At 48.2% G+C, this 11,645-nt stretch overlaps 1 non-coding gene across 1 annotated transcript; it reads left to right on the top strand.

The window, feature by feature from the left end:
* The first annotated feature begins 11,100 nt into the window (after positions 1–11,100).
* On the top strand, positions 11,101–11,173 carry Trnat-ggu (transfer RNA threonine (anticodon GGU)). Its single transcript has one exon. It is a non-coding gene; the product is annotated as a tRNA-Thr (tRNA).
* Positions 11,174–11,645: the final 472 nt, after the last annotated feature.

Here is an 11,645-nt window from a genome sequence, read left to right as displayed (position 1 = left end):
TCCCTTGAGCACGGCCGCTCGATGGAAACTAGGTTCCATCGAGCGGCCGTGCCTTGAGCATGAGTTTGATGGTGTCTTGCTCAGGCATGGAAGGATCCACGTGCCTGCAAAGGTCGACCACATCCTCGATGTAGCTGGTAAAGTTCTCGGCGGCCTTTTCAGCTCGCTCTCTCAAACACTGCTCCGCGCGAAGCTTGCGAACCGCAGGCCGGTCAAATACTGCCGAAAAGTTCGTTTTGAATGCGGTCCACGTTGCGCGATCCTCTGGGTGGTTGAGATACCATTTTTCGGCAAGTCCCCTCAAGGAGAAACCAACGTTATTTAGCTTCATGGTATCGTCCCACTTATTGTGTGCGCTTACCCTCTCATAGGCCGAAAGCCAATCTTCGACGTCCTGGTCGTCTGCGCCAGTGAACATCGCCGGCTCATGCTCACGGATCACCCCGGAGCAGATGACAGCCGGTGGCGAAGGCAATGTCGTGTTTCGGGCGTCACTAGTCATGGTGGGCCCAACGGTAGAAAGCAGGGTGCGACATCGAAGCTCCAGGCTGGTGGGTACACGGGGTGAAGCTACCGAGCAGGGCGAGGATGGAATCCGCACACTCCACCAAAATGTAATGCGGGTTTATTGCCTTGAAAGCGGAGAGTAGGAGGGGCACTCAGAAGTGGCAAGCGGATAAGTGTTCCAGCCGGCAGTATATCTCGAGCACTTCACGAGCTTCACGCCGATGGCGATGCCGCTGCGGTGGCTCACCGTGCTGCCTCGTCGTCATCTGCACAATTCAAGTGGTCAATCTCCTTGAGTGGCGTATGCCAATCACAATGACATTGCTGACGGTTGTTGTGGCCGCGTAGCTTATCAGTTACTCGGTAGTGCTCGCATGGTGGCTGCGCGCCACTTGCTCGTCTTTCGCACTACAATTAATATATATATATATATATATATATATATATATATATATATATATATATATATATATATATATATATATATACATATATATATATATATACATATATAGCATGGCCAATCAGAAAATGGGAAATGGCTCGGTGAAATAAGACAGAAAATAAGGGTTGGCAGTCAAGAAAACCTCGAAAAGCAAAGACGAGCTTGTGGGCTTAGCGAGGGCCTCTGTTCTGGCAGTCTTGGTGCCAAAGTAGCTTAAGAGGGTTCAACGCTGGTTGACCACTCTCTACATGCCCTAGGCACTCGAGTCATGGCTCGGGGGTTTAAAAGAAGGTCCCCTTCACCTCGTGTAGTCCGAGTGGCGCTGGCTACCACCCCCAAGTACAGTTAACAAAAAATACCTTAACATAAATAACCGAGAAACTGGAGGGGAAACAGCCCCTCCGGTAGCGTAGTGGTTATCGCACCAGCCCGGTATACTGGAGGTCGTGGGTTCAGATCCCGCTTCGTGGGCATTTTTGCTCCGCTTTCTTTCTTTTTTCTGTGGCGTGGCGCGCTGTGTTTATATAACGTAAGTGCTTTTCGGCGCACTTACGCGCGACTGCGGACTGCGGCTCTCTCCCTCTTCTCGTTCCCACGCCGACCCTCCGACACCAGACGTCGTGCCTGCGGCCGCGGGGTGCTCGCCCCTCGTGTGCTCGGAGCGAGAAATAAACAGTTCTTGTCTGACCGTAGAAGCGTTGAGTCGTGTCTTCGGCCCTGGCGGATATCTTTTTCCCCGACGGCTGCTCTGCGCCGTCACATTTAGCGCCCGAACGTGGGACTAGGGATTTTAAGCAGTTATTCAACGTATGTGGGGTCTACGCTCTCTTCGACCACTCCTGTCACCGCTTGCTACAGGTCGACGTCGTCCACGTTTTGTGAACATAATGGAGCCATCCATCGAAAGTTTCGCAGCCATGGATGACACGGCCAAGACGGAAGCGTAGAAAGCCTCCGTCGAAGAGGTAAGAAGTTTGAGGGAAGAAGTTGAAGAGATGCGGCGACAACTGACCGAGCTGAAAACAGCAGCCTCGCCATCTTCACAGACTTCTACAGTGCGTCAGCCGTCACCAACTGACATTGAAGTGCAGCTGCAAGTTACGCAAGAACTGATCGAGGATATGCTTTGCCCAGTGTTGTGCCGCCTCGACCAGATCGAAGCAGGGATGCGTGGAGCTTCTCCACCTGCGACAGGCAACGAGGACTCCGACACCAGTGCTTCAGGTACTCCGGTGAAAACAATAAAGAAGAAAGGCTCACCACAGCCAGGAACCTCGGTAAAATCCGAAACTACAGGAACTCCAGGTAAAGGGAAGGCGCCTCTCAATTCCGTTGCGGCTGCCTCACTTCGACTACTTGGAAAGGACATCACGGCTTGGCTCTACCAAACAGTTTTGGTTCCAAACCTTCACAATTGCCAACGACGTAGTCATCCCCCTTATCGTTTCGAAATTGCCATCGAAGGACTTCATGTGGATGAGACACCACCTGAAGACAGCGGACGTCACAACCTGGGATCAGCTAAAATCAGTTTTCCGCAAGCGCTACAATCTGGATGATGAAGTTGAAACGAAGCAGAAGATGTGCGGTGCGAGCCAGCGTTCTGGAGAGTCGTGCACGGACTTCGCCCTCCGAAAATTGGAGCTCATCGAGCACTGCAGCTACCCCGAGGCCGAAGCCGACAAATGCAAGTTGATCCTGGCCACTCTTTCACAGAAAGCCAAGAAGCATTTCTTCGACAAGACTTTGAAGTCTCTGGACCAGCTGTTCGATTCGCTACTGCGCTTCGATCAAGTGTCATCAACTACGGGTAAAGCGCCAGCACTCACCGCGACTGTGGGTACACTGAAGGCTCTACCACCGAAAATGCAAAGCCCACCAGTTTCTCCCTCACGGAAACAACCACCCACCACATCCGGAAGCAGCACGCCCCCAACTTCGTCTCCTCGAACGCCGAGAAACGTTGCAGGGATGTCGCAACCACCGTCACCATCACACTGCGCTCAGCGTTCAACTCCCGAGCAGACACAGGTACGTCGTCTTTGCCTCAACTGCAAGAAATCTTGACATTTGGTCACGCGCTGTAGACAGCCGTTTACACAGCAGTTTATGGAATGGGAAGAGCGTTTCACCAGTGCCAGCCAGGGAAACGACGATGTGATGCCTCTGACGCCCGTGAGAGATCATCATTAGTCAAGCGTGTTGCATGTCACACGGAAGCGGGCGGAAAAAGCATCGATGTTTCCATTGAGAGAATAACGATCTCAGCACTTTTGGACTCAGTAGCAATGAGAAGCCTAATGAATGTTCTCTTGGCACAGCAGCTTGAGCTAGAAATTAAGCCATCTTCCCTGCATTTAAAAGGAGCAAACGGCCAGCCACTAATCAATTTAGGAGAACTGACTGCGTCGATTGTTGCTGACGGCCAAGCATTCCTCCAAACCTTCTTCGTTGTCCCTCACCTCGAGAGCGAACGACTTCTCCTTGGGAATGACTTTCTGGTGACATCGAAAGCCATTATTTACTGGGGTACGAACACCTTTCAGGTGCCTAAGCCTCAGCGACTTTCGAAGATTAACCTTATAAAGCAGACCCACAATCCAGCAACATCGCGGAAGCTTGTAAAGGTCAAGTTTGCTAGCTCACCCCAATTGGAAGAAGAGGCACAGATGGAGCTTGGTGGAATCGCTTGCTATTTGAGCGACACTCCGTTCTTCTCGAACCGGCGCTAATAAGCTAAACGGAACGAACATTCGACGTTCTCTTGACGAACTGTTCAACGCAACCTGTTATCCTGACTCCTGGCATGAGAGTGGGATTGGCGGAAGTCGTCTCCGACATCACAGAGTTAGATATCAGCGCTGACGAAGCAGAGAATATATTCCGCTGCACTACTTTGCCATTTCCTGAGGATATAGAGGAACCAGCGCCCGCTCCTTCCAGTGAAGCTCAGCATCAGACCTTAAACTTGAATGGCATTTCCTTCAATGTTAGTTCAACGCTGACACATAGCCAGTTCGAAGAAGCAAAGGAGATCCTCGCAGCAAACCTCGCATGCTTTTCCACAAGCAGTACAGATGTTGGGAACTGTTCCGTTGAAGAACGCACAATACCGACCGGAGACGCAAAACCAATCGCACAAGGCGCTCGCCGACTATCTCCTGTTCAACGCGACATCGTGAAAGCGATGATCAAGGACCTAATTGATGCCAAAATAATTGCACCATCCAGAAGTCGATGGGCATCACCGTTGGTACTGGTCACAAAAATAGATGGCTCGATACGCATTTGTTTCGATTACCGGCGCCTGAATGCAGTCACGGAAGACACAGTCTATCCTATGCCAAGAATCGAAGACGCATTGCAAGCTCTCACTGGTTGCAAATTCTTCTCAGTTATGGACTTGGTGTCAGGCTTTTAGCGGATTCCAATGAACCCTGCCGACACTGAAAAAACTGCATTTGTAACCCAATGGGGACTGTATGAATTTCTTCGTATGCCTTTTGGATTGAAAGGAGCACCCTTCACGTGTCAGCGCGCAGTGGATTCAGTGATTGGAGACCTCAAGTACGACAACGCTCTAGTTTACAAGGACGACTGTGTCATCTACAGCAAAACATTTGAAGAACACCTGAGCGACTTGCAAGAGCATTCGACCGATTTCGCAAGGCTGGACTTAAGTTCAAACCACAGAGGTGTTGTCTCTTTTGCGCAACAATTGTTTACCATGGGCACGTTGTTACAGAAAAGGGAGTGTCTCTAATCCGAGGAAACTGGCAGCTGTGAAGAATTTCCCTCCACCGAGGAATGTCCAAGAGCTTCAGTCATTTTTAGGACTGACGTCGTACTTCAGGAAGTTTATCCCAAACTACAGCGTTCATGCCGCACCTTTGCGCGAGCTATTGAAAAAGGACACTCACTTCCAATGGTAAGACCCACAGCAAGATGCTTTCGAAGTTCTAAAGGGTTGCCTTTATGAGCCACCGCTGCTGAAACTATTCTCAGACGATTTGCGGCTAAACGTTCAAGTGCACACGGACGCATTGCGGCTGGGTCTAGGAGCTTTACTTCTACAAGAGGACGAATGTAGCAAGTTACGGCCTGTAGTCTACCTGAGCCGTTCTCTCAAAGGCGCTGAAAACAACTACACCTCAACAAAACTCAAAGCGTTAGCTGTGAAATGGTCTTTGGAATAATTTCGGCCCTATCTAATGGGACGGAAGTTTCAAGTTGTGACTGACCATCATGCGCTCTGTTGGGTGATGCGCTACAAAGAGGGAAATCAAAGATTACTCCGTTGGTCTCTTGTCCTGCAAGAGTTCGATTTTGAGGTAATCTACAAATCCGGCAGGCTACACGGTCCTCCTGATTGCTCGTCTAGAATCCCTCACTCTGAAGAAAACTCCGACCAAGCTCTTCAAATTTCTTCTGAAGTACGCCAACCGTTGGCAAACTTTGATGCAGCACAATATGCAGACGCTTTCTGCAAAGACATCTTCAGATTGTTAGCGGGAGAATCCGGTGCCAGAAAACAGCAGAAGCTTGCACGATCTAAGTTCGTCATACCCGACGGCGTTCTCTACAAGAGAGATCAAGGCGCGATTCACCAACGCTTTCTGATGTGCCTTCCTTCAAGCAAAAGGGCGGAAGTTGTTAGCAAATTTCACGGAGGCAAGTACGGAGCTCACATGGGTATCCGACGCACGTTCGAAGCCATCCGCTTGAAATACTTCTGGCCGTAGATGTACCAGCAAATCAAAAGCTTTGTCAACCATTGCGACCTTTGTCAACGAATGAAGACTTCACCGGTTGCACCGCTAGGTCTCTTGCAGCCGATTGAAGTGCATTCCCCATTCCACACGATTGGTCTCGATATTGTTGGACCATTGAAGTCGTCACGGGGATACAAGTACATCATCGTTCCTATCGATTACTTAACAAAGTTCGTAGAGGCCAAACCGGTCCGCAACATAGAAGCCGTGACTGTTCAAAAATTCATTGAACGTCACATCATTCTCAAGCATGGCTGTCCAGCGGTAATTATTACCGACCGTGGCACTCAGATGATTGCAAAATCTACGGCAGCATACCTTCAGCACCGTGGAATTCACCATTCTCCTAGTACAGCCTATCACCCAGCTGCGAACGGACTGTGCGAGAGGGCCAACAAGACACTGAAGCAAATGATCAGCATGTTGACCGCCAAAGTCGAAAAATGGGCTGATATATTGCCATACGTTGTGTTTTGTTACAACACCGCCTACCAAGACACCATTCGGGAGACGCCCTTTCTTCTGGTGTACGGCAGAGATCCAGTGTTGCCTCTCGACGTCAGCTGCAATCGCAAAGAACTTGCCGAGCTCGGGAATCATCAGATTACGCCGCGCTAGTAGGTGAGCGACTGAACGAAGCTCGAACATTGGCACCAAAAAACATCAAACTGGCGCAAGAACGGCACAAGACCTACTTCGACAGGGGCCGCAAGGATATCACGTTTGAAAAAGTCCAGCTGGTTTTCCTAAAGATACCTCCCGTCGGCATCAAAGCTCAGCGGAGTTCACAAGTCCTCATCGGATTGTGTCTCGTGTTTCTCCAGTGAACTATGAGATTGAACTCATGAACGGTTCGTGCCGCGAAATAGTTCACGTGGAAAAGCTGAAGCCATACTTGTCGCCCATTGCAGAGTTCTCGCAGCCGTGTTGTGACTCTCAAAACTAAGTGTTTCCTGTCTACAGCCCGCAGGGGAGTGTTAAACATAAATGTCGGGACGACATTTTTCAGAACCCCGGAATGTGGCGTGGCGCGTGGTGTTTATATAACGTAAGTGCTTTTCGGCGCACTTACGCGCGACTGCAGACTGCGGCTCTCCCCCTCTTTTCGTTCCCACGCCGACCCTCCGACACCAGACGCCGTGCCTGCGGCCGTGGGGTGCTCGCCCCTCGTGCGCTCGGAGCGAGAAATAAAGTTCTTGTCCGACTGTAGAAGCGTTGAGTCGTGTCTGCGGCCCTGGCCGATCTCTTTTTCCCCTACGGCTGCTCTGCGCGCCGTCACACTTTCCAATTTCCTTATCTGTTTCAATGACATGCCACAACCTCCGCTTTGCTTTCAGAGGTTTTCTTGATTGCCAACCCTTATTTCTGTGGTTGATATATATATATATATATATATATATATAGTCGTGAAGTGGAGTCCTTAGTTGCAGCAGGAATACGCACAAGTAGAAGTACGCTCTTCGGAGACTTTATTTCCAACGTTTCGACCTGAGACAGGTCTTCCTCAGGACGTTTCGACCTGTCTCAGGTCGAAACGTTGGAAATAAAGTCTCCGAAGAGCGTACTTCTACTTTGTGTGTATATATATACATATATATATATATATATATATATATATATATATATATATATAGCGATGAATAAGTTCCGGGATTCGGTTTCAAAAATACACGAGAGGGTAGACACACGTATGAAAACGATGATCGAACTAACGTTTCGACCGGGGTCCGGTCTTCGTCAGAGTGTGTATATATATATACATATATATATATATATATATATATATATAGCGATGAATAAGTTCCGGGATTCAGTTTCAAAAATACACGAGAGGGTAGACACACGTATGAAAACGATGATCGAACTAACGTTTCGACCGGGGTCCGGTCTTCGTCGGTCTGACGAAGACCGGACCCCGGTCGAAACGTTAGTTCGATCATCGTTTTCATACGTGTGTCTACCCTCTCGTGTATATATATATATATATATATATATATATATATATATATATATATATATATATAATAAATTAGAGTCACCACGAGAATTATAACAATATACGACGTTTCGGCTGGGAACCAGCCTTTTTCAAGTGAAGTACATAGGTCGAATACAAGGGCATATGTAGGCTCGCAGGGAGCGCTGTGAGCACGTGGACACATTATTTCAAAAGTGTTCAAGAAGAAAGTAGAGCAAGAAACAAGTGGAAAGAAACGTACTGCACGACTGGGCGCGCAGGTAATCCATCTCAATATACAACGCAGCGAAAAGCAAAAGCGAGGAAGCGTGTTTTCTTAGGAACACTTAGGAAGCGTGTTTTCTTCAGCCACCGCCAACCCTCGCACAGCAATATTAAGAAAAGTAAACAAATAAGGAAGGGGTACTGGGAATTTCACTCCAAAGGAGCGGAAACAACCTGCCGCATAAGGCGGAAGCGTAGAATCGACAATAAGTCATCCAGACACTGGGGAACGCAAAATGGCAGAAGGCGATGTTGAAGTTCAAGAATGCAGGCGGGAGGATTAGCGAGGGGGCCGCGTCCTCAAAGGAAAATGCCGCCGCTTCCCCAGGAGACCAGATAATAGCCACAAATGGCTTATCCGCGGCCCGCGTCCCGGGCACAAGGCGGACAATGATGACCCCTCGAAGTGCCCCGACGCCGACAGAGGTGTGCGTGAGCCACCCAAGAAGAGCGCAGGTCGTTTGAGGATTTTGAGAAATGACACAGAAGGCAGGAAATAAACAACGAAACATCACACAGAAAAAAGCAGTTGAACGAGCCCCGGCTCATGATATGAAATGGATAGATACAACAAATTGTTAGCTTACGTTTGATATTTTTGCAAGTAACAAGGGCTTGCACATTATGAAAAAAGTAAAAGAAAGATGTGACGCACGTACGAGAACAAATCTCCAGTGATCCAGGAAAAAATGACACTTCGTAGCTATTCATCAATGGCAGTATAAATTCGCACACAGCAATCTTTTAACAAACTGACAAACGGAAGAACAAAGAATACACGCGTACAAATCGTAGAACACGGGCAACCATAGCAGTGAACAAACATTGCTAACAAAGTGACATTTCGGGCAAAAGAGCATTGAAGCATACGGAGAAAATAAGTTATTCACAACACTAGACTGAATAGTGCTTGGAAAGTGTAATGATGGCATACAGCAAGATTTCGTGCAGGAGAAGCATTAAAGCATACGGAAAAGTAACCTGCTGACAACGATGAACCATCCAACGGTTGAGAAGTGGTAACGTGCGATACGTGCCGCAAGAAGGTCTAGGTTTGAAGGCACGACAGCCTTCCCTCAGAGAGTGTTATATTTGTGGATCAGATAAGATTCGCAGGCTTCCCTGTAGAAATGGGTTTTAAATCCTGATTGGAGCACTGTGGCCTTAAATTGGTCGAACGGGTGTTTCAAAGAGTTGATATGTTTTGAAAGGGGGAGATAAGGTTTTGTTTTTGCATTGGATCTGTGATTATTGATGCGAGTTGTAAAAAAAAATTCAGTCTGCCCAATATATTGCGCACCACAATCACCACATTCTATGAGGTAAACTATATTTGCAGTGTCACAATTAAAGTTGCCCCTGATCTGCATGGAAAAGTCAGATTCCCTGCTCTGAGCGCTTGTTGTTGGTGTTATCATTAGACACAGTTTGCACCGGGGTTTACCACATGGTGTGGAACCTGTGAAACTAGTTTCTCTTGATCGAGATGATGTTACAATGTCTCTGATGTTTCTTGCCCGGCGATACACCACGCGTCGTGGGTCTGGAATGACGTGCTTCATTCTTTCACTCTGGAGCAAGATGTTGTGGTGTCTTCTTAAAATTTCATTGACGTTTGGGCCATATGCCGAATATGTCAGAATCAGATTGGTTTGTGACCTCTAAGTTGAGGATTTATTGCCACTAATAAGGCTAGAACGCTCCTGTTCTGATGCATTCCTGATTGAATCTTCAATGAGTGGTACTGGGTATTTTTGTCGTGCGAGGTCAATGCGGAGCTGATCACAATTAGAAGCAAAGTCATTTTGGTTAGAAGAAATTCTGCGGAAGCGTAGGGCTTGGCTGTATGGAATGGCCGTTTTGCAGTGTCTCACATGGCTGCTGTGAAAGTTCAAGTATTGGTGTCGGTCGGTGGTTTTTCTGTACACAGAAGTATCCAGTCTGTGTCCGTTAGTTGTTATCTGCACGTCAAGAAAATTTATTGTAGAAGTTGAATACTCATGTGAGAATGAGATATCACGGTGAGCACTGTTGAAATCGGATATGAATTGTTTCAGGGCTTCCTCACCATGAGACCAAACCAAGAAAATGTCGTCGATGTACTGCTTGTAAAACAGTGGTTTTAAAGGGAAGTTCTCCAAGAACTGTGTCTCAAGGGTTCCAATGAATATGTTTGCATAATTTGGGAAGGCATCAGAACAGGAGCATTCTAGCCTTATTAGTGGCAATAAAACCTTCACTTCGAGGTCACAAACCAATCTGACTCTGACATATTCGCCATCTGGCCCAAACGTCAATGAAATTTTAAGAAGACACCACAACATCTTGCTCCAGAGTGAAAGAATGAAGCACGTCATTCCAGACCCACCACGCGTGATGTATCGCCGGGCAAGAAACATCAGAAACATTGTAACATCATCTCCATCAAGAGAAACTAGTTTCACAGGTTCCACACCATGTGGTAAACCATGTGGTAAACCCTGAGCTTAAGAGGGTTCAACGCTGGTTGACCACTCTCGACATGTCGTAGACACTCGAGTCACGGCGCGGGGGTTAAAAAAGAAGGTCGTCTTCACCCCGAGATGTCAGAGTGGCGCTGGCTACCACCCCCAAGCACAGGAAAAAAATTACATTGATATAAATACCCCCGCAAGCGGGGGGAAAATCGCCCCGCCAATAGCGTAGTGGTTATCGCACCAGACTGGTATTCTGGAGGTCGTGGGTTCGGATCCCAACTGGCGGGCATTTTTTCTCCGCTTGCTTTCTTTCTTTCCAAATTCCTAATATGTTTCAATGACCTACAACAACCTCCCCTTTGCTTTCCGAGGTTTTCTTGACTGCCAACCCTTATTTCTGTGTTATTTCTACGGGCCCCTTATTTCCTTTTCTGATTCGCTACATGCATAGCGAGGGCCTCTGTTCTGGCAGTCTTGGTGCCATATGGAGTTAACAGGGTTCAACTCTGGTTGACCACTCTCGACATGTCGTAGACACTCGAATCACGGCGCGGGGATTAAAAAAGAATGTCCCCTTCAACCCGAGATGTCAGAGTGGCGCTGGCTACCACCCACACGCACAGGAAAAAATTACATTGATATAAATAGCCCAGAAAGTGGGGGGGGGGGGGAATCGCCCCGCCGGTAGCGTAGTGGTTATCGCACCAGACTGGTATTCTGGAGATCGTGGGTTCGGATCCCACCTGGCGGGCATTTTTTCTCCGCTTTCTTTCTTTCTTTCCAAATTCCTTAGCTGTTTCAATGACCTAAAACAACCTCCCCTTTGCTTTCCGAGGTTTTCTTGACTGGCAACCCTTATTTCTGTGTTATTTCTACGGGCCCCTCATTTCCTATTCTGATTCGCTACATGCATAGCGAGGGCCTCTGTTCTGGCAGTCTTGGTGCCATGGGCAGCTTAAGAGGGTTCAACGCTGGTTGACCACTCTCGACATGTCGTAGACACTCGAGTCACGTCGCGGGGATTAAAAAAGAAGGTCTCCTTCATCCCGAAAAGTCAGAGTGGCGCTGGCTACCACCCCCAAGCACAGGAAAAAAATTACATTGATATATATACCCCAGAAAGCGGGGGGGGGGGGGGGGCGGGGGGAAATGGCCCCGCCTGTAGCGTAGTGGCTATCGCACCAGACCGGTATTCTGGAGGTCGTGGGTTCGGATTCCACCTG

The sequence above is a fragment of the Haemaphysalis longicornis genome, unplaced genomic scaffold, assembly GCF_048455015.1.
Source record: "Haemaphysalis longicornis isolate Haplotype H1 unplaced genomic scaffold, Haemaphysalis longicornis Haplotype H1 scaffold_13, whole genome shotgun sequence".
NCBI classification, from domain to species: Eukaryota; Metazoa; Arthropoda; class Arachnida; order Ixodida; family Ixodidae; genus Haemaphysalis; species Haemaphysalis longicornis.
The sequence above is the reverse complement of the archived record's forward strand: the minus strand, read 5'-3'. Positions and strand labels throughout refer to the sequence as shown.